This window comes from Sciurus carolinensis, chromosome 9 (assembly GCF_902686445.1).
Source record: "Sciurus carolinensis chromosome 9, mSciCar1.2, whole genome shotgun sequence".
Lineage (NCBI taxonomy): Eukaryota > Metazoa > Chordata > Mammalia > Rodentia > Sciuridae > Sciurus > Sciurus carolinensis.
In genome coordinates this window covers 34,060,619-34,085,721 of record NC_062221.1, presented here as the reverse complement: position 1 = coordinate 34,085,721, position 25,103 = coordinate 34,060,619, and positions in this window count along the sequence as shown.

Genomic DNA, 25,103 nt, shown 5'->3' with positions numbered 1-25,103 from the left:
AACTGATAGGTTCAAATAATGATAATAAAAATGATCCACTATCTTTTTTCTGAATATTTTAGTGATAGATTCTTTCCATCTGAATTCTTCTGAATAAGGTTTATTTCATATTTATTTTTGTGGTACTGATTTTAGTTATTATTTTCATCTAGTTTGACAGTATTTTTCTTTGAAATATTTGTGATCATTTTTCCATCACTCATTGGTTTTCATAATTTCACTTAAAACAGCCAGTAAGAGTTTGTTTCTCGTTTAAAGATAACATATCTTGTCCTCCCTTATCTAATATATATATATTTTTTCTTTTTGGCTCCTCAACCCAGCAACATTCTTATGATTCATGAAAGTATTGCATTCATTTTGCCTTATATACTAAAACATTCTGTGGACCTTATTATTTCTCTCATTTCTTTGTAATATTTTAAAGTCATTTATGCTATATCTTTATTCACAAATTTGGTTTGTTATTTTCTGAATTTTCCATTTTTATTCTTTTTTCACATGTTAATCATATATATATATATATATAAATATAACATATATCACATATAATGGGACACCTTGTTTTTCTTAACTTAATGGATTTTACATTTATGTCTGCTTATTTTATAATTTACAATTGTTTTCCAAGTGTTCTTTATCTTCCATTTGTTATTTCCTTGAATGTGCTTGTCATAATTTTCTTAAGCCCATACTTTATACTTCTATTATTTGGATTCATAAATGAGCCCTGAGCTTATCTTCTCTTACTGTTTTCTCTTTTTGACAGATGGTCTTGCCTCATATTCTTGTTTGTTCCACATGTGTATATGTTAGACAATAGTTATAAAAAAGAATGTATGAATGATTTTATAATGTCTTCCTTCAATGAGGATTTCCCACTCCCTATGGCAGGCAGCTAACTATATGGAGACCCTAGAATAATACCACATCATACTCAGTCCATCTGAGAACAATTAATCCTGGGCTTCATTTTTGTGAGGTGTTGTCTATTTCCATCTCATCCATAGTTCTGGGATTTAGGCTTTTACATTCTCATCCAAGCACTGGGTGTCAACCCACTCACCTCCATCTTGTGGCTACCTGAGCTATAGTTTCTGTTCCAATAGCCAGTAATTGTGCTGTAAATTCTACTGTGTCTGGCAAAAGAAGATGCCCTGAAGTGGGGAGGAAAACTATTAATTTCATTTAATTTCCCTAGACTTTTACTCCCTTACAGATTGTTTTTCTACAAATTTCTCAATGTCTTAGTAATTTTCACTTTTTTAGCATATATTTTCAAATGTCTAAGATTCTCAACATCATATTACAGGCTTATCATTATGAGCATACATAACAGTATAATTTCCCTTTAGGAATAAAATGTAATACTAATCTGAGCAATTTATAGAAATGTAGTTAAGACACACATGCACACACAGGGAGGGAGAGAGAGAGAGAGAGAGAGAGAGAGAGAGAGAGAGAGAGAGAGAGATTGGTAACCAATATAGCAATGTGTTTGCATGATTACATCTAGGTTAATCAACTCACGAATGTGCTCATTAAACTATTTTAGTATTTTTCTGTATTTCAACTATAACATTTATTTAAAAATAAAAATAACTTATTTAAAAATAAAATAAAACAACTATATCTTTAGAAGAACTACATCATAGCTCATAGTTTCCAAGAAGTTGTTTTTGGACTGGAATAAAATTATTCTCTCCCTTTGCTCCAATCTTTGAAACTGTACTTAGATTTCCTTTGTGCCAATTAATGCATTTCATCTTGTTAGTATACTTGTATATATCTGAATTAGATATATATATTAGAAATGTAGAAAAAAATAAAATGGCATATAACTTTAAGCCATCTTTTTATTCCTCTATAATGCATAATGCTATACTTTAAACATAGTATGAATTTAGGGCATGTTTATTTACTAAAATATAATTTTCATCTCCAAAATGGAATGTCAGATATAGACATATGCTACTGAAATAAAATTGCAAGGGAAAATATGATGTCTACACCCAGAAAACCACTAGCTGTTAACTTCATCCTTAGATGCAGAGATGATGCTCCTGAAGGCACACCCTTCCAGGTTTGCACATGTCTTGTGTCTGAGATTGGTGGGAGTGAGTACTCCCTAATCCAGAGATGCCTACTGAGTTGGCTGTGGCTTTGTTGGACCTACAACAACATTTGACTTTGTCCAAGATCACAGTCCCTAATTTGGAGACATGTTGTTTCTTGAGAGCTTATTTGGAGGTTCTAGCAGGGGAGCGCAGCTACTCGTAAATCCTTGAACGAAGAACGGTCCTCCTCTATCGGGGAAGGTCATCCTCTTTGACCCAGCGCGCAGCTTCCGGAGGTACGCACATGGAGCGGCTAGTGAGCAAGGAGACACCCGCCTAGCCAACCAGATCAGCTGAATCAAGCCTGGCAATGAGGTGACAGATGTCGCAGCCAGATCGCCCTCACATCCCGTGTTGATTCTTAATACACATCTTGCATGGTATTACAGGCTGAATTTTGTGTTCCTTCAAAGAACATATTTTGAAATTCAAACTGCCATCCCCACACTTCAAATGTGACTATTTGAAGATAGTGTCTTTCAAGAAGTAATTAATAATTACACTATACTGTAATAAGTGTGACTGATGTCCTTGTAAATAAAAGTCATCAGGACACAGAGAGCACAAAGGGAAGACAGAAAATACAGTGAGAAGAAAACCATAGTGTAAGTCAGGTAGAAAGGCTCTCAGAAAACCAACCTTGCAGAGAGACCTTAATTTTGGACTTCTAGCTCTGAGAAATGTGAGAAAGTAAATTACTGTTGCAGTAGCTCCCTGTTCCGTGGTAGTTTTTTTTTTTATGGAAAACTTACTAAACTAATACACATCTTGAATGCTGTCTCAGAACCATTTTTTCATAATCCAGCCTGTGACAGTTGGAACTAAAAGTTGCCTAAGACATTAATTAAGAGAATGGAATTTTGGAACTGATGCAGGAAAACAATGAAAAAAATACCACTCAAGAGAGCATTGCCAGAATTACATCACGGTCAATATTCTTCCTTTACCCATTCCTGCTCCCCTTCTCTTCCTTTCATAAGTATAAGTGACTAGTAATGTCTTTTTAACTGAAACTCTGACTTAGCTTCTGCTTCCAGAAAATATGAAGTTCATTCATGTAGGAAGGATTGATGATGATCAAATTCAGTACAGGGAGAAAGTATTAGAACTTCCACATATCATTCAGTTTCTCTTTTTCATAAGTCTATGTATGCATTAAATGGACATATACCTCATAATGACAATTCAGTCAGCAATAAACCAAATTTCTAAGAGTGTTTTTCTAAGATCATATTGCCTAATGATGTAGCCATCATTGCTTGTGGTAAGTAAACTCTATGACATTTTCACAGTGATAAAATCACCCAATGATACATTTCTCAAGACGTGTCCCTGTCTTTAAGCAATGCATGACTATATGTGTGTGTTCATGTATGTCTGTACATGTTATATTATTATATGTATTACTTGATATAATATTCATACTACTGATAAATAGCCTATATATTATCATATGTGGGTGCACATGTAACATAAGTGCTGCTTAGGCATAATGGTTAAGAAAAAGGGCTATAGATCACAAGACAGGTCTGGATATATTAATTTGATCCCTGTAATCATGTAGTTTTAGATAAGATAATCTTTCTGTGCCTGTTTTCTCATCAAAAAAATGGAAATGATCCAGTTCATAAGATTGTAATTGAAAATTAAATAAATTGGTGTCTATCACATAAAAATCATTAAATAAATTATAATAATTATTGTTACATATTCTACTTAAAATTATGAAGTTCATGGTCCTAAAAACTTGGAAAACACTAAACTATAGTAAAATATATTTACTTTTTGCAAATATTTTGGTAAAAATAATGAAAGAAATCAGATCAAAAAGTCTACTTTGGCAATGTGACGAACAAGAAAAAAGTAAAACAGACCTCCTCTTAAGACTGTGACAAAGCAGAAAGCATACTTAATGTGACATTTTACAGTCTTTTTGAAATGGTAAATTCTTTAAAAGTCTGGACTGTATCTGCCAAGATTATTCCTATAGTGTTTGGTGCAAATAGATATCAAAAAATAAAACAACAGGGTAGGTAGGGTGTCACATAACTGTAATCCCAGTAACTGGAGATAATGCGCAGGAGGATCACGAGTTTAAGGCCAGTCTCAGCAATTTAGTGAAATTAAAAAAAAAAAAAAAAGGATAGGAATGTAGGTCAGTGGTTAAGCATCCCTGGGTTCAATTCCCATTATCAAAAATAAAGGAATAAAGTCAAATGACCAATTTTTTAATAAATAATAAAATAAAGCTTAGATTCTGCAATATTGTGAACATATTGGTAAGAGTTTCCAAAACACAATTAAAGTTTCTAAAATCAACAATAAAAACAATAAATCTACTAAAACAAAAATTTCAGCCATAATAGAATATGTGTAAAGTTGTGAATGACCAAATTAAAGCAAATTTGGGGGACTTGGTCAAAGTTGAAATGTGAGACTTTTTCTAAGATGTTTGTCAAATTATGCACAGACATACACATACAGGCTCACACAAATAAAATTATTTTGTCTTGTTTTAAAACCCCTGATGTGTGCATAATGGAAATAAGCTTACATACCAAAATTATTTTAATGTGATATTTATTGTATAAATATATTATATATTTACATATGTCTATATATAATAGTAAATAGTATTTATATTATTAATATATTACACATATTTTGCATATAACATGCATATATACATATATACATATGTATATACATATATTACATTTACATTCTTTGAATAGATATGATCTTACTTCTTTGCTTTTTACTGCTTTCCTAGACCTAACATCTGTCTCTGTATATATATATATATATATATATATATATATATGTCTATGTGTGTGTGTGTGTGTGTGTATAGATATATATGAGTATATCTATATCTATCTATCTATATATATATATATATATATATCAGTGAAGGAGTAGTTGAGTAAAAAGAGAGAGTAAGACTAAATTTTATTGTCCTTGTATAATATATCAGATGAGTTACCTTTGTTACAGTGTAGAATTTATTGAATAAAATTTATTTAAACAGTTTTTATTCAAATATTTATATTGCACAGATCCTTTCAAACAACAACAAAAAGGAAAATCTCCTATTTTAAAAGACTATAAGTGGAATTCTTTCTTGCAAGTACCATTGATCTATTGGGTTGTTATGATTCTAAAATGCATTATGTTGTAGAGTGATTTTATTTTCTGTATAGTTTGTAAAATGTCTCCATATTATCATTATAAGAATTGTTTCATCATTCTTCATGTTTACTCATCAATTATTCCCAAGTATGTTAAACAAGAAGAATATGTGTTAAACAAGAAGAATATGTAGTAAACAAGGAAGGAATGATAGAATCTCTTAGAACCATGATGTATTAGTGGAATAAATTATTATCCTTCTACTTTATTATTATGTTGCTCAAAATATTGCATTTTTCAGGAACATATTTAAAAAGACAACACAGGCCCTGGCTCCTCCTGTCCAGCAGCTAAGGGCAGAATGCTCAGTAGCAGCTCTTGCTCTTTCAGGTGAGAACAGGGGCTGGAACAGGGGCCTTTCGAAGTTTCAAGACGCAGACTAGAGGGTGACTGCATTTTGTGTTGCTCCAGGACTCAGGATTCAAGAAGATGAGATATTGAGAGACTTGGGACCAACTCAAAGCCACCAGGTGAGTCTCTCCTATTGGGGGGAAGCCCCCAATTGGGCGGTAGTCCTAGAAAGCAGGGAACTTTGTGAAGTAGAGTTGCCCAACGAGACACCCCTCCCCCCACTGGAGCAGTGAACCTGGACAAATGGGAGCATTGTAGAGAAGGGTCGCTCAGTACAACGCTGGGACTCAGAGCAACCCACCAGAGCTCTGGGCAGCTGCCCAGAGGAGGAGGCACACTGTGAGTTGTTTGGACTCAGAGCGACCGCACTGGAATACAGGGCGGGGGGGCTGCCCGGAGGAGGAAGAGGAGCATGGCGGGTTGCTTGGACTCAGAGTGACTGAAACAGAGCTCTGGGCAACTGTTGGGAGGAGGAGGTGTGCAGCGAGTTGCTTGGACTCCGAGCGACTGGAACTCCGCGTGGCTGCTCAGAGGAGGAGCTGCACAGCCAGGCGATTAGGTGCAGAGCACGGTCCCAGGACCTAGGCGGCTTCTTGGTGGAAAAACTGCACAGAGACAAGCTGAGGGGCAGAGCGAAGGTTCCAGGAATGCGGGCAGCTTCTCTGAGGAGGGGCAGCCTAAGGAGACTCTTCTGCGCAGAAAAAGGCTCTCAGGCCCAGGAGGTAGGTCCGGGTCCCTGGGAACGTAGCAGAGGAAGGCTGCACAGCCCAGGCGGTAGTTGTGGATTGAGGGGAACATCTAGGAGGGGAACTGACCAGCGAGACCTCCCACTGGGTGAGTCTTCCCTGCCGAGTGAGGTTTTCCAACAAGGACAATAAAACCAGAGACACAGGCCCAAACAGACCTTGCCTCAGCCTGCAGCCTAGTTCCCCTTTGGATGACCATTGGTCAACAAGTGGAGGCACCTCTGCCCACTAGCAGGGAATATACCCCACTTGAAGGCCACCACCCCTAGAGAGGCAGCTTCTTCGTGGAGCTCCCCATTATCAACTTCCTCCAAGACTTCACACTACTGAAGACTGAGAGGGGATATACTAGAAATCCTTAGGGACATTATAAGTCAATAGAGGAAATCTGCAATATCTCAGCAGTCCACTGATACCTGAACAATATGAGAAAACAAGGGAAGAAAATGACCCAAACAAATCTAGATGTTACATCAATAAAATCCAATGACAGCATGGCAGAAGGAATGACAGAAAGGGAGTTCAGAATATACATAATTAAAATGATCAGAGAAGCAAACGATGAGATGAAAGAGCAAATGCAGGCATTGAATGATGAGATGAAAGAGCAAATGCAGGCATTGAATGATCGCACCAATTCACAGTTAAAAGAGCAAATACAGGAAGCAAAAGATCATTTCAAAAAAGAGTTAGAGATATTGAAAAAAAAAAACAAACAGAAATTCATGAAATGAAGGAAACAATAAACCAAATTAAGAACTCCATAGAAAGCATAACCCATAGGATAGAACACCTGGAACACAGAAACTCAGACATTGAAGAAAAAATATTTAATCTTGAAAACAAAGTTGACCAAAGAGAGAAGATGGTAAGATCATGAACAGAATCTACAAGAATTATGGAATGTCATGAAAAGGCCAAATTTAGGAATTATTGGGATTGAAGAAGGCTTAGAGAAACAAACCAAAGGAATGAACAATCTATACAATGAAATAATTTCAGAAAATTTCCCAAATCTGAAGAATGAAATGGAAAAATCAAGTACAAGAGGCTTATAGGACACCAAATACACAAAATTACAACAGACCCACACCAAGGCACATTATTATGAAAATACCTATAACATACAAAATAAAGACAGAATTTTAAAGGCTGTGAGAGAAAAGAACCAAATTACATTTAGAGGGAAACCAATATGGATATCAGCAGTATTTCAATCCAGACCCTAAAAGTTAGAAGGACCTGGAAGAATATTTTTCAAGCCCTGAAAGAAAATGGATGCAAACCAAGAATCTTACACCCAGCAAAACTTACCTTCAGATTTGATGATGAAATAAAATCATTCCATGATAAACAGAAGAAAAAGAATTTACAAAAAGTAAACTGGCATTACAGAACATTCTCAGCAAAATATTCCATGAGGAAGAGATGAAAAACAAAGATGCAAATCAGCAAAGGGAGGAACTATTCTAAAGGAATTGTCAAATAAAGGAGAAACCAAGTCGTGTCAAAAAAAAAAAAAAAAAAATGAGCCAAATGACCGGGAATACAAATCATATCTCAATAATAACCCTGAATGTTAATGGCCTGAACTCATCAATCAAAAGACATAGACTGGCAGATTGGATTAAATAGAAAGATCCAACAATATGTTGCCTGTAAGAGACTCACCTCATAGAAAGAGATACACATAGACTACAATTGAAAGGATGGGGAAAAATATATCCTGCACATGGACTCAGCAGAAAGCTGGGGTATCCATCCTCATATCAGATAATGTGGACTTCAACACAAAGTTAGTCAGAAGGGATGAAGGACATTTCATACTGCTTAAGGGAAGCATAAATCAGCAAGTCACAACAATCATAAATATCTATATCCCAAACAATGGCTCATCCATGTATGTCAAACAAATCCTTCTCAATTTCAGAAATCAAATAGACCATAACACAGTAATACTAGGTGATTTTAACACACCTCTCTCACCACTGGACAGATCTTCCAAACAAAAATGGAACAAAGAAACCATAGATCTCAATAACACAATCAATAATTTAGACTTAACGGACATTTATAGAATATACCATCCAACAAAGAGCAAATACACTTTCTTCTCAACAGCACATGGATCCTTCTCTAAGATAGACCATATATTATGCCACAAAGCTAATGTGAGCAAATACAAGAAGATAGAGACACTACCTTGTATTCTATCAGATCATAATGGATTGAAATTAGAAATAAATGAAAGAATAAAAAACAGAAACTACTCCAACACCTGGAGATTAAAGAATATGCTATTATATGATGAATGGATAACAGAAGATATCAGGAAGGAAATTAAAAAATTCTTAGAGGTAAATGAGAAGAAAGAAACATCATATCAAAATCTCTGGGACAGTGTGAAAGCAGTACTTAGAGGAATATTTATTTCATGGAGCGCTTTCAATAAAAGAAGAAAAAATCAACAAATAAATGATGTAACACTACAGCTCAAAGCCCTAGAAAAAGAAGAACAGACCAACACCAAAAGTAGTAGAAGACAGGAAATAGTTAAAACCAGAGCTGAAATCAACAAAATTGAAACAAAAGAAACAATACAAAAAATTGACAAAATAAATAGTTGGTTCTTTGAAAAAATAAACAAAATTGATAAACCTTTAGCCACACTAACAAAGAGAAGACGAGAGAAAACCCAAATCGCTAAAATTAGGAATGAACAAGGAAATATCACACCAGACACGAGTGAAATACAAAACATAATTAGAAGCTAATTTGAAAATCTATACTCCAACAAAATAGAAAATTTTAAAGACCTCAATAGGTTTCTAGAGACATATGAATTGCCTAAACTGAATGTGGAGGACATACACAAATAGACCAATTTCAAGTAATGAAATAGAAAAAGTCATCAAAAGCCTACCAACAAAGAAAATCCAGGACCAGATGGGTTCTAAGAGCTCATTCCAATGTTTCTAAAAGTATTACATGAAAGAGAAGAGGAGGGAACCCTCCCAAACTCATTCTATGAAGTCAATATTACCCTGACCTAAACCAGACAGAGACACATTGAGGAAAGAAAATTTTAGACCAATATCCTTAATGAACATCGACATGAAAATTCTCAACAAAATTTTAGCAAATCACAAACAAAAACATATTAAAAAGGTAGTACACTATGATCAAGTGGGTTTCATCCCAGGGATGCAAGGTTGGTTCAACATCTGGAAATCAATAAATGTAATTCACCGTATCAACAGACTTAAAGTCAAGAATCACATGATTATTTCAATAGATGCAGAAAAAGCATTTGACAAAATATGGCACCCCTTCATGCTCAAAACACTAGAAAAAATAGGGATAGTGGGAACATTCCTTAACATTTTAAAGGATATCTATGCTAAGCCCATGGCCAATATCATTCAAAATGGTGAAAAACTGAAAGCATTCCCTGAAAAACTGGAACAAGGCAGGGATGCCCCCTTTCACCACTTCTATTCAACATTGTCCTTGAAACTCTAGCCAGAGCAATTAGACAGACCAAAGAAATTAAAGGGATACGAATAGGAAAAGAAGAACTCAAACTATCCCTATTTGATGATGATATGATTATATACTTAGAGGAACCAGGAAATTTCACCAGAAAACTTTTAGAACTCATAAGTGAATTTAGTAATGTAGCAGGTATAAGATCAATGTTCATAAATTGATTACATTTTTATACATAAGTGATGAATCTTTGGAAAGAAAAATAAGAAAACTACCCATTAACAATAGCTTTGAAAAAAATAAAATATTTGGGAATCGATCTAACAAAAGAAGTGAAAGACCTCTACAATGAGTACTACAGAACACTAAAGAAAGAAATTAAAGAAAACCTTAGAAGATGGAAAGATCTCCCATGTTCTTGGATAGGAAGAATTAATACTGTCAAAATGGCCATATGACCAAAAGTGCTGTACAGATTCAATGCAATTCCAATTAAAATCCCAATGACGTACCTTGCAGAAATAGAGCAAGCAATTATGAAATTCATCTGGAAGAATAAGAAACCCAGAATAGCTAAAGCAATCCTTAGCAGGAATAGTGAAGCAGGGGGTATTGCAATACCAGATCTTCAACTCTACTACAAAGCAATAGTAACAAAAACAGCATGGTATTGGTACCAAAATAGACAGGTAGATCAATGGTACAGAATAGAGGACACAGTGACAAACCCAAATAAATACAATTTTCTCATATTAGACAAAGGTGCCAAAGTATGCAATGGAGAAAAAATAGCCTGTTTAACAAATGTTGCTAGGAAAATTGGAAATCCATATGCAGCAGAATGAAATTAAACCCCTATCTCTCACCCTGCAGAAAACTCAACTCAAAATGGATCAAGAAACTCGTAATCAGACCAGAGACCCTTCATCTTATAGAAGAAAAAGTAGGTCCATGTCTTTAACATGTTGGCTTAGGATCAGACTTCCTTAACAGGACTCCCATAGCACAAGAAATAAAAGCAAGAATCAACAACTGGGATAGATTCAAACTAAAAAGCTTTCTCTCAGCAAAGGAAACTATCAGCAATGCGAAGAAAGAGCCTACAGAGTGGGAGAAAATCTTTGCCAATCATACTTCAAATAGAGCACTAATCTCCAGAATCTATAAAGAACTCAAAAAACTCTACACCAAGAATACAAATAACCCAATCCACAATTGGGCTAAGGAAATGAACAGACACTTCACAGAAGAAGATCTACAAGCAATCAACAAACATGAAAAAATGTTCCACATCTCTAGTAATAAGAGAAATGCAAATCAAAACCACCCTAAGATTCCATCTCACCCCAATTAGAATGGCAATTATGAAGAATACAAGCAACAACAAGTGTTGGCGAGGATGTGCGGGAAAAGGTACACTCATACATTGCTGGTGGGGTTGAAAATTGGTGTAGTTACTCTGGAAAGTTGTATAAAGATTCCTCAGAAAAGTTGGAATGGACCCACCATTTGACCCAGGTATCCCACTCCTTGACCTATACCCAAAGGACTTAAAATCACCATTCTATAGAGATGCAGCCACATCAATGTTCATAGCTGCTCAATTCACAATAGCCAGATTGTGGAACCAACCTAGATGTCCTTCAATTGATGAATGGATAAAGAAACTGTGGTATATATATACAAGGGAATATATTACTCAGCCATGAAGAATGATAAAATTATGGCATTTGCAGACAAATGGATGAAATTGGAGAATATCATGCTAAGTGAGATAAGCCAATCTCAAAAAACCAAAGGACAAATGATCTCTCTGTTAAGCGAATGATGACACATAATGGGTGGTGGGAGGGGTTATTGTTAGGGTTAGGGTTTGGGAGGGGGGCAAGAATGGAGGAAGGAAGGACTGTATAGAGGGAAAAGAGGGGTGGGAGGGGTGGGGGGAAAAGAAAAAATGGCAGAATGAATCAAACAACATTACCCTATGTAAATTAATGATTACACAAATGGTATGCCTTACTCCATGTACAGAGAAACAACATGTATCCCATTTGTTTACGATAAATAAAAAATAAAATAAAATAAAAAGACAACACAGAATCTTTGTGGGTTTCTTTTATATTTGTAGTACCAAGGATTGAGGATTGGGAGTTTTCATTTTCTTCCCATGGTGTAAAGAAATGTGATGATTTGTAGTTGAGTTCAGTCAGAAGATAAGAGCAAAGAAAATGATGTAATACTGTGGGCTTTAATGATATGATGAAGTTTATCATATTGATTAAAACTGACATGATGGTATTTTAAATGAATTTTGTCAAACTTAAAATCAATAAGCAATATATTATCAAGGACAAAATGGAAATACAGTCTTCTCCAGTTGGTCAAAGAAAAGTACTTCACTCAATCATTTTGGAATATGAATCTAGATCCAATTAACAAAATGGGATGCATAACTATGATTTTTTTGTGTGTGTAAAATTCACTGATTAAGACAGTTGATGGTGTTTAGAATTTAATAATACTAAGTAAAGATGTATTCATTGTGCCTGTATACTAAAATATGCAAATTATGACTTAAAATGAACATACAATTCAATAAGTTTAAAATATTCCAGGGAGCTGAGATGGCAAATAGTGATGACTATTATTCTCAGTAATCCAGTGTTTAAAGATCACATCTCAAGGGTGGGAGGGGTGGGGGGGAAGGGAAAAAAAAAAGAAACATCATTACCCTATGTAAACGTAAAAAAATAAATAAAAAAAAAATCAGAAAAAAAATAAATAAAAAAAAATAAAGATCACATCTCATTAGTTTTAAAAATCCTATGTGGAATCTTGATGCATGTATTTCCATTTTGAAGTCATAATGAATTTTTAATATTGTATTGTAAGATACTATTAAAGCCAAAATTAAACACACAATTCTTAATTGTGAATTACATAATTTCCTTATTTTATATCATATTTCCTCATTTCAAAAAAGAGGCTATCTATGTCTACTGATATTTCCCAGGACCCTGTAGAAATAGAGCAGAGATATGGAATCATATAAGATACAATTGAAAATTTCATATTACTTTCACACTATAAGTGACCATTAAAGAGCCTTGTAATGTAATATATATTTCAAAAACCTAGAAAAAAAGGATTTTCAGTGTTTTCACCCTAAAGAAATGATAAATTTTGGGGGAATTACATTTTAAACATTGCATATTGCATACTTGTATGTATGTATTGAAATATCACTTGAATACTTTATTAACATGTACATTTTAATACATTAGTTAAAAATAATTTGAATAAAAATGCATATATGATAATGACTAGTATTTTGAGAAGCATAAAGAATAAAGAGAAGGTTATATTATGATGTCTTCAAAAGTATTTTCTCAGCAAACTCGGGCTTATTTTCTTAGAATAACTATAAAGTTTATGGAAAAGTTTCTGAGAATAATACGAAAAATAATATAAATGTTGGAAAGCAAGTAGATTAAAGAGGCTTATATATGAAGAAGAATATCTGAATAGGAGCTTCTCCTTACATAGGAAAAGCATTACATGGCATTATTAGACTTGGTGAAAAATTTAAAATAACCAGTTTGCTAAACTTTATTGCCAATCTTATAAATTAAGGATATAAATTGATATTCACTTGAAATATAAATTCCTAATACATTGTTTGGATATTACAGATTTTGTGCCAATATCTGCTGAATACATTAGCCACTCATTGGAAAGAGTTAGCTGTTGTTATTCCCTTTTGATCATAGAAACCTCAAATATTCATTTAATATTAACAAACATTGTACACTTTAAAAATACAGCCATCCACCTAAGTATCTATTTTACACAAATTTTTTGGTTATTTTTGGAACAGATTATATAAAATATTTATTCAAGTTTTAGCATATTTCCCTTGAGAAAAATGTTTTACAATTTTTCATTTATATATTACTATTTTTGTGGGCTTGAATTTATTTGAAATGACAAATTAAATGGGAAGTCTTTTAGGTGTTATTTTATCTCTTAGATTGAATGGTTTGATTTTAATTCATTTCAAAAAATAGGGCATGGCAAAACAGTTTACTCTTTTGTTTCATAATATGAAAACATTATATAAAAGTTGTAAGAGTGTAGTGCAATATTTATGATTGCTAGAATATATTTTGTAAAACTTTTGTTTAATATTTAAAGAATATTTGTTTAAAAAATCACATATATAGATACAAATCAGAAATAGGACAGTTCTGATTCTAACATTTATGGCATTTCTATATCTTACTGTTCAAAATAAAGAAATGACTTGTATTTCTAAATCCAAGAGGTTAGAAAATTTCTCTAAATTCTTTTCTTGGTATTTAAAGCTAATAGTCTTCTAATAATTTTGTGTGTCAGTTAATCTGAAACTATGTCTGCCAAACTTTTTGTTCCAAACTCTATTAATTTACTAAAGGAGTAGCTAAAGAAAATGTTGCTGCTGCTAATAGCCACCATTGGTTTATATACATATTCTCAGGATTTTGTTAAGTGCATAATTATTGGGCTTAAGTTTCACAACCAGAAAGAAATGCTGGCAAGGGACAGTTTTCACTATTAAATGTTAGTATAGAACTCATAAAATATAAAATCTAGGTAAAAACTGTAGAGATCTGAGGGAATTATCTCAAAGGATTCCTGGGATAAGACTGGTCTAAGTACAAAGATTAGAGTTGGAAGCACATGAACCATAATAGATATGTGCTGTGTTGCAGGGTGCAAAGAAGAACCAACAAATCACTGCAATGAACAAAACCAATATAAAGGAGGAGAGCAAAGGCAGAGCCAGTCAGAGAGGCAACTAGCACAAGTGATAAGACAACTTGGCAGTGTAGTGATGGATCCTCCTAGTTGTCGAGGCCAATTCCTATCTATGAGTATTATTCTATCATAACCATTAGAGTCCTTTTTACATTATAATCTGCTTAGGTAATAAATTCCATAAGTACCCTTCTTATAAGCATTGCAAATAGTTTTTTTTTTTTTTTTTTTTTTTTTTTTTTTAATACTGTAGACAAACAGTAGCCATGCAGGGTTTAAATCAGAAGGGAAATAATTCTGATTTCTGATCAGAAGTTTCACTCTAGCAGCTGCCTTTGGGGCTCAAAATTCTTGAATATTCACAAGGAGTATTCAAGAAAGTTAATTACACAAGGAAGTTAATTACAGATATACAGATTAGAGATTATGGTGGATCAAACCTAATGACAGCAGTACAGATGGAAAGAATTCCTTGGAATTTTATATATTTTAAAGTAGAGTTAAAATGATAGTTTGGTTTGTGATGGTATGTTTCCATTTTGCTTTGTATTTTTTTTTCTTTTAAACAATGGATTATAGCAAGAAATATGTTTTTCTTATCCTAATATCTAGAAGGAAAAATTTACCACCCATAGAAACAGTGAAGGCTGTATTGTAGATGAGAATTTTGTGAAAATTCATCTAATCAAATTATCAAATTTCATTTGATATTTAGCATATCATATTTGTATATGCTAAATTTTAAGGTATTGAGAAAATCAAATGGTAATGAATATAGGTTTTTGTATATGATAGTTAGATTTATAAAAGAAGACTGTATTAAACATAAAAATTTGAGAGTTGTCAGTTTATAGGTGATATTTAACCACAAGTCTGGATGAAATAATCACTAATTAGAAATGGGGTCCTTCAATATTAAAAGTTGGAGAGAGCTGGTAACAGTGGTGCACACCTGTAATCCCAGATGCTTGGGAGGCTGAGGCAGGAAATTGCAAGTTCAAAGTCAGCATAAGCAACTTAGCAAGGCCTAAGCACCTTAATGAGATCCTGTCTCAAAAAAAAAAAAAGATTGTTGGAATGAGGAATAAGAAGCAACATCAGAGATGAGGGACCAACTCCTATTATTTGGGAGAAAATTGAAGAGAGTATTTAGAACATTAATGAATCTTTTAAAATATTTTCCTCTGAATAAAATTTTCTTCATTCTGTGTCTAAATTTTATATTTCTATTTTATTTTATGTTCTCTCAAATGAATTGTTCAAATGTCAGTCACCAAGTCAATGATATTATTTTATCTCTGACAGTATACTCTCAGAAGTCTTTAATGTTAATTGTCACACAGTGTTCAAAACACATTATGATTATTCTATTCTTATATATTAACAAGATAAAGAGATCATCGCCTTTGATTTGGCTTCATGAACTTCAGTTAATTGTCTTCAGAGTTTACCTAAACAAATGGCTTTAAAAATTTTGTCCTAAAAAGTAACAAATTATTATTTTACATTATTCTCATTTTTAAATATCGCACCACAGCATATTCAACTCTAAATTTTAATTTTACATGAAGTCAATTAATGTTTTCATCTAAAAAGAAGATGTTAACAAATATGCAAATTTTATATTTCAATATTGGTTGGGATTCATCATTTTATTATGTCAGTCATCAAAAATATTAACTTTGAAGAATTATAGAATAAAAATGATGACTTTTGTTGAAATAGTGTATGTGAATGCTTTTATGGAGTGTATGTGAATCTAGAGTTTGAAGAAAATGTATGGAACTCAATGAGAAAATAATAATTTATATTAGATTAATGTAAAATTTACCATAAAATACTAAACCTATTCACTTTAATTCATATTTATGCAGCAACTCTTTGGGGTAAACAATAAGTCAAACCATTTTAAACTTTGTCTTATTTTCTATTTAGAACAAAAGAAAACATGACTAACCACTCTAATTTGAGTATAACATTATCTGCATAGTCCAAGAGAAAAATAATTTCTAAAATCATCAGGACCAGTTAATATTAACCAAAATTTACATTAACCAAAATTTAATTTTAATATACATTTTGAAAGCAATAAAGTACATGTCAGTAACATGAAACTTGAAAATGCCAAAAGGCTTATTTAAAATGAATTCTTTGGGGAAAAAAAAACATTTTAAGCAATTCACTATATCTCACTTGCTTCTTTTACCCTTCATTTGGCTACTTAACAAACATTTAAATGTAAATGATAATCATGTTACTTATTTCAATGATGGTATTATATGCTAGATGGGTCACTAAAGTAAACTGCAAAGTTATTAGAATGATGTAATAAGTATGTAAATGGAAGTAGTTGCAGTTTATTAGAGAAAATATTAATCTTTAGCTTCACAAAAATATTCTTCTGTTCACTTTTTCAAATGTTTATGTTAATTGTTTAAACATAAGCTTTACATTGCTCATTATATTATTATTTAAAATATATGCTGAAGATAGTTCTGAGTTGTATTTGGAATTAACTTTCTTGAGTCCCATACAAATAGAAAATCTCCAAAATGTAATTTCATAGAAACCAAAAAAAAAAAAAAAAATCAAAAATAAAGGAGCACACGAATAAGGTACACATTTCCAGTAGGCTCTTTCAAATATCAGACATAATTTATTTAATGTTTATGAGGAAAATCTGCATTGTTGGGACTAATGACACGTTAACTAACTCAGGCTGACTCCTTACTCCCTGGTGAGTGAGCTAGATCAAGGCCTCAAAGGCGGTTTCAAAAGTTAATGACAATAAATCGGACCACTGTCAGGGATTGGTTAACAACAGTTCCACAAACGTGATCAGTTCGTGCTTGCCATATAGTCCTATGGGACTCTGACCTGCGTGAACCTCTGCCCCTTGCTGACCTTTAAGCTGATTGGTTCCCATCTAGCTCCCACCCTACATAAAAGCTGTGTGACTTCCTCAATAAAGGAGATTCCTGCTGTGCCTCCTGCGCTGACAGACCTCCCAGCTCTGGTGTGTTTCCTTTGCCGCCTACACTCATCATCCTGCTCGGCCCTGTATTCTCCTCGGGCAGGCCCTGAGGAGGTACATTGGACCTTGTTGCCCGACAGGGAGCAACACTGCATGTGGATAATAAGTGCTATTTTGGTTATAAAAATGAACCCTATACAGCTTCTTATAAACCTTACCATATATGCAATTCTTAACTCCAGAAGATTTTACTGTGAAGGTAGCTCACGTGAAGAATGGGACACTTAAGGATAACAGAATACCATGCACCACAAGGCCTTTGCAATTAAGAATATTGTACCTGGGCCTTAGACAACACATACAGTCTAGTGTTGGAAACTTTTTGTAAGGGTTTTTGTTGTTGATATTTGTTTGCCTGTTTAATGATTCTGGGCTTTCCTATGGTTTAGTAGGTAAGGTCAGAACTGTGGGATACACAATTTTAGGGAGCATGATTTTCCATGAAAGTGCAATTTCCACTGCATTGCCTCACTCTGCTTAAGAAACTCTAAAGACTTAGAACTTACAGGAGCACAGTAGAGCTGCACATACTTAGCTAAATGTATTATTTTGTTTTTCTGAAAGTTTAAATGCTTGACAAATTTTGCCAGTCTCTGTCACTTTGACACTGAGGTCAAGGGTAGAGAGAAAAAGAGGCAGGGACACTATTGTCCTGGAACTTTTATATCTCTTACGAGGATAAAAAAGGACTACTATAAACATAAAAACATCTACTGCATCTAATTTTACAAAAAGCATATTTCAGTTAGTAGTCTTTCTCCTTATTTGTAGATATAGTACATTGTGGTTGCCTTCTAATTTTTTGTGGTATATTTATTTTACTGTACATTTTTGAATTTACATAGCAAAGTTGACTGACTTTGGGTGTAGTTTATGATTTGTAACACATGAACACAGTGTAGAATGATCAGCACAATCAGCATATTGAACAGTTCCATCAGTTTCCCATAATCTCTGGAAAATACTGAGCATTTCTTCATCACTATATTGTTGTTTTCAAGAATGTCTTAGAAGGCTGGGGATATAACTCGGTAATGGTGTACTTACTTAACATGGAAGAGGCCCTGAGTTTAATCCTCAGACCTGGCAAAAACAGAAAAAAGAATGTTCTCAGCGATTAAACTATACAATGTATAAAATTTTAAGACTAAACATGGAGTCTTTAAGACTCATCTACATTGTTATGTGTATCAATCATTTATTTCTTTTTAATTTTGGAGGAGTTTTCTGTTGTTTGGATATATCACAATTCATTTATCCATTCTTCCATTGAAGAACACCTGGATTGTTTCCAGGTTTGTGTGTCTAAGAATAGATCTGCTATTAACATTCTTGAGAGAGGTTTGTATCTGGACCAAGTTTTCATGACCTTTAAGTAAATATTCAAAACTAGGATCACCTGATTAGATGGTAAGTGAATGTTGGACTTTATTAGAAAATGCCAATGGTTTTCTGAACTGACTTAATTTTTTCATTGTCAGTATCTGTACAGAAGGATTCCATTTGAACTGGATCTTTAACAATTTGTAATTTAATAAGTTTAGCTATTTTAATAGGCATGTAGTGATATCTAATTCTTGATATGTGTAATTTATTTCTTCTGTACTTTGTCAGTATATTTAGAGGTTCATGCATTTCTTTATCTTTTCAAGTAACCATTTGTTTACAATTCTCTTTTTCTTTCAATTATTTCTAATTACTTCTGTATCATTTCATATTTTATGTGTTGCTCCCTGTCTGGCAACAAGGTCCAATGTACCTCCTCAGGGCCCGCCCGAGGAGAATACAGGGCCGAGCAGGATGATGAGTGTAGGTGGCAAAGGAAACACACCAGAGCTGGGAGGTCTGTCGGCGCAGGAGGCACAGCAGGAATCTCCTTTATTGAGGAAGTCACACAGCTTTTATGTAGGGTGGGGGCTAGGTGGGAACCAATCAGCTTAAAGGTCAGCAAGGGGCAGGGGTTCACGCAGGTGAGAGTCCCATAGGACTATATGGCAAGCACGAGCTGATCACGTTTGTGGAACTGTTGTTAACCAATTCCTGACAGTGGTCCAATTTATTGTCATTAACTATTGAAACCACCTTTGAGGCCTTGATCTAGCTCACTCGCCAGGGAGTAAGGAGTCAGCCTGAGTTAGTTAACGTGTCATTAGTCCCAACATTTATGCATTAGGAACTTTTTGTTCTGTTCTGTCTAGTTTCTTGAGGTAAATGCTCAAAATAATTTATCAATGTTTTTCCTAATCTAAGCATTTAATTCCATAAATGTCCCCTGAGTCATTACTTTATCCACCTCTCACAGATATAGACGTACTCTTTGTTAATTTTCGTTCAGTTCAAAATATTGTCTACTTTTTATCGAGACCTCCCTGCCTACCTGTGAGTCATTTAGAAGATGATGTTCTTATTGTTCTTTTAGTGTTTTGCCTTTTTTTTTCTTAAAAATTTTTCTGTTATCTTTCTGTTACTGACTTTACATCAATTCTATTATGAACCCCAAGTTTGACTGTGTGATATCAATTTTTTAAAATATGTTGAATTTCTTTCTTGAAAGTTTGCTATGGTTTATCTTGATGTGTGATTTGTAAACCCTTGAAAATAATAGATTTTTAGCATCTATGAAATATTATTAGTTCTGTTGTCTGATGTTGATATTTAGCTTTACACTCTGCCTGATTTTGTAGTTAGTAGTCCTATTGATAGTTTAGACTATGGAGCTTCATTCAAACTTGTGGATTCTTCTCTTCCTATTGTCTGCTCTATCCACTTTAATTTTATTTTGAACTTCTACTTCTATGTGTACACTCACTTTTTAAATTGTTTTTTTTTTATTTATACAGACTGACTTTTTTTTTTTTTTTTGGTGCTGGGGATCGAACCCAGGGTCCTGTGCTTATTAGGTAAGCACTTTACCAACTGAGCTATCTCCCCGGCCCCAGACTGACTTTTGACTAATTGTACACAGATGGGATACAACTTTTCATTTCTAGGGTTGTGCACGATGTAGATTCATACCATTTGTGTAATCACTTTTTTATATCTTCTAGGTAAATTGTTACTTTTATTGTTATATAATGTCCCTGTATGAGTTTAGTAATTTTCTAAAGAAAATTAAGTCTACTTCATCTGCTATTAGTATTCCTTTGATTTGTTTTGTATTTTAATATTTTCCAACATTTAAATTTTTACTTACTTACAATCTTTTAATTGAAATGCATTTATTATATGCAGAATGAAGACGGGTCATGGATAAAACACTCATTATACTTAGGGTCATTTACAAACATACACTTAGGCCAGTTATCCCAGGAGTTTAGAAACAAGTTTATGCCGTCATTTCCTGAAATCCTCCCCTTTCTTGATCTCGTTGGTATATTACATTTCCTTAGAGTTCCCTTTTCTGCCTCCCAAGCCCAGTGCTCTGCTTCACTTATACTATACTGTGAGGTCATTTTTCTCAACATATTCAGGGTCAAGCAATGGAAGGGGAAAAAAAAGAGAAAAAAAGACAAAGTGTGTTGTATGCTCTTGGTATTACAGTTTCTTTGATCAAAGATGAAAATTTCATTACTGCATAGATTTGAATGTCTGTGGCTTACCTGTGCCAGGGCATTTGACAGTATAAAAAATGCAAAGAAGAAAGAAGGAGAGGGGGGAGGGAGGGAGAGAGAGACAGACAGACAGACAAGAGGATCCATTTTTTGTTTCTTATTTCATAGTAGAGGGTTTCTCCTGGAGCACTCTCCATCTGCACTCTCCATCATGTGCTTGTTATTGGTGATTGTAGATTGCTGGCTTAGTTTAAATTCTGTTATTTTATTTCACTCCAAGTTTACCTTCTCCTATTTATATTTTTAGAGTTACTATAGCAAGTCCCTAAGTAACTGAGCAAGACCATATCAAAATACAAATAAAAAGAAGGGTGATTTGGGGATCTGGCTCAGAGGTTAAGCACCCCTGAGTTCAATTCCCCTTGCAAAAAAAAATAATAATAATAATAATTATAAAATTACTGGTTCATGGATATTGTTCGTATTTTATAACTGTTTCAGCAAAGAGTCAGAGTGGAATGAGCTTACTTTATCTTAGTCTGGAACTGAATCTCTTAATGGTATATTAGAATGAATGAATATTATCCATGTTAGTGAAACTCCAAATGAATAAATTATACCTGTGTGTGTGTGTGTGTGTGTGTGTGTGTGTGTGTGTGGTGTGATGATGTGAGTGTATTCTTTTTTTATTGATGTTGGTATCAGGGATTGATCCCACGGGTGTTTAATCAGTGATTCACATCTTCCATCATTTTAATTTTTTTTTTTTTAATTTTGAGACAGGATGTCACTAAGTTGCTTAGGGCTTCCCTAGGTTCCTGAGGTTCCTTTGAACTTAAAATTCTCCAGTCTCAGCCTCCTGAGATGCTGGGATAACAGGTGTGTGCTACTTCACAACTTGCAAGTATATTCCCTTTAGGCTATTTTTACCTATAAAAACCATGAATAAATATTATTGGCTTTCCTTGGAAATATCAGTGGAAGCCTCCATGACCCCTTACCTCCAGAATTCAGCATTCCTGCAGAACCAGCACCATGTGAACCATGCCAAGTTCTGACACCAACTCAATCAGTAGCAAGGATACCTTGGACCATGACTACAGTGGACTCTGCAGTCTCAGTGCCTTGGGCAGTTGCGCATGGTGAAACAAATCCTGGTGAAACACCTTTCTAATCACCTCTGTGTGCACAACCTGCCCCTATGTTCTTTAAATAAATTTTCACTTTTATACCCTGAGCCTATAATGGGTGTGGTCTGGGAGATTCCTAAGATGCCCTCAAGGCATCTTTCTTATCATCTCTGTGCAAAGTCTTGTCTTCTCTTTAATGGCAGGGATCTCTTCAACAATCCCAGTTTCCTTGAACCCAATATTATGTATGCTTCTTTGACTGAACTGCAAGTTTTTAAAATATTTCCTTTCTGCTCCCTCCTCCTGATTCTCACAGTAAACCTGGCTAAAAGCTGCCAGCAATCCTGAGCCACCACCTGAATGCTGTGCTGCCTTGAAATTTTCTGTACTATAAGGTACAGTGGTGCAAGCCTGTAATCCCAGGGTCTTGTGAGACTGAGGCAGAAAGATCACAAATTCAAGGTTAGATTTAGAAAATTAGCAAGATTAGCAGAAACTTAGCAAGGTTCTGTATTGAAATTTAAAAATAAAGAAAGAAAAAGGACTGGGTGTAGTTGAGAGGTAAAGTGTCCCTGTGTTCAATCCTCAGTACAAATAAATAAATAAATAAGAAAATTTCTCCATCAGGTTAATTAGTCCATCAGTTTTAAATTTAGCCTCACGCTAAGTCTCAGGACTTGGGCAGAATGTAACATGAAAGACTTCTATTCCACTTCCAGTAGAGCCCTCCTTTCCCTCTAAAACCCCACGAGCACAGTCTTTATATGTTGGCATCCCTATAAGTATCCAAGGTTATCCTAGCTTAGATGAGCTACCCCTAGAATTGTCCATGAAGCTCCGGTTACAAATTCTAAGGCTTTTCTGGCCTTCACCTCCACATTTTTCTAAACTCCCCCTACAAACCCATTCAAAAGGCTTCTGAACCGCTAGGATAGTTTAGTCACAGCAACAGTCCTGTATCTTGCACCAATTCCTATGCTAGTCAGCTTTTTGTCACTGTGACCAAGATATTTGACAAGAACAACTTAAAGGAAGAAAAGTTTATGTTGGCTTATGATTTCAGAGTTTCAGTCCGTGGTTGGCTGACTCCATTGCTCTGAGCCTCAAGTGAAGAACAGAATGGTGGAAAGCTACTCAGTTCATGGAATCTGGAAAGGACAGAGAGGAGAGAGAGGGAGAGAGAGAGAATACATGGAGCCAAGGACAAAAATATATAATCTTGAGGAATGTCCCAGTGGCCCACTTTCTCTAGCCACATTCCCCTGCCTATTGCTACCACACAGTAATAATCCATTTAAGTTACTTTACTAATCCTTCAAATGGACTAATCTACTCATAAAGTTGTGACTTTCATGGTCTAATCATTTCACCTCCTGCATTATTAACACAAGAACTTGTATTCAAGTCATAATAATATTAGGGAATAATCAATTGCCATGCCAGTGGTAATGAATGGAAAAAGAAAAATTTCATGTCTCATTGATACTTATGTTTAGAAAAGTAAATTTCTCCTTCAGTAGATAAAAATAACAGCAAAAATTGGACTATAAAGACATGTTTGTTAATAAATGACCAGTAATATCTCATATTATCCAAAGTGATTTATAGAAAGAATAAAACCAATGTGGGACTTGTTCTATTTTTTCAAAATGGTTCACAGATATTTTCTATTAATTAAGAAATATGTAGATGGAAGTAGTTTAACAAAGAAATAATGCACACATGAAATTGTTGATGCCTCAAAAATTAACTGTGGATTATTATTTATTTTGGCTCCTTGAAATGACAGGATAGAAATATGTATGAAACCTACTAAATATTTGAGGGTAATTCATTCATAAACAAATCATGAGCTCGGGTTTTGAAAGTCTTCATTAAAATAAACATACTGCCATTATACAAACAAGAAATGAACTGGGAGAACAAGGAAAGTATTATCCATTGCTCAAGAAAACTGCTTGGAGAACAGAATCAGGGCCAAACAAATCAAAGTGTTGAACTCATAATCTCATGATTGACTTTCACAATGCCTGCAGGAAGCCTTCAATATATCTAGACAGTTGATATTCAGAGCTGCTAAAGAACAGGAGGAACTGTCCCATTATACCCCTTTCATAATGGTATGGTCACTGAAATTATCCAATTCATGTTCCAAGAACCTCATATTGATATAGTGTAATATATATAAAGTATATATAAAAACACAAAGTATATTGACAATGCATAAAATACTAGATTTGTTTGCTTTTTATGTTTGTTTTGTTTTTAAATTTAAAGTCTCACAAAGAGAAGCAACTTTCAGCTCTCATACATATGTGATGACACCTTAACTGAAGAATCTGGCACTCTACTTAGAGGACTAAATGGGTTTTGGGTTTGAGTATCTTGAGAAAAAGTTTCCATATACAAGGAAGAAAAGTAAACCAAGGGTTATTCCAAAAAGGCAGATTATGGAGCACATCTTTAGTGATAGTTTAAAGTTACTGGCCCTCTCTAGTACTTTTGGGCCTTGAGACTAGTTCAGTCTAGAGAAATGTAATATAGAGTGATACACATCACTACTGAAAAGAGGCACCTAACAGTGTTTCCTCCGTCTTTCTCTTTCCCTGCCACACAGTGTTCAAAATAAACATGTTCCAGAATATGGTATAGTAGTCATGGAGGAGGATCTCAGAGTTATGGAAAGAATAACATTT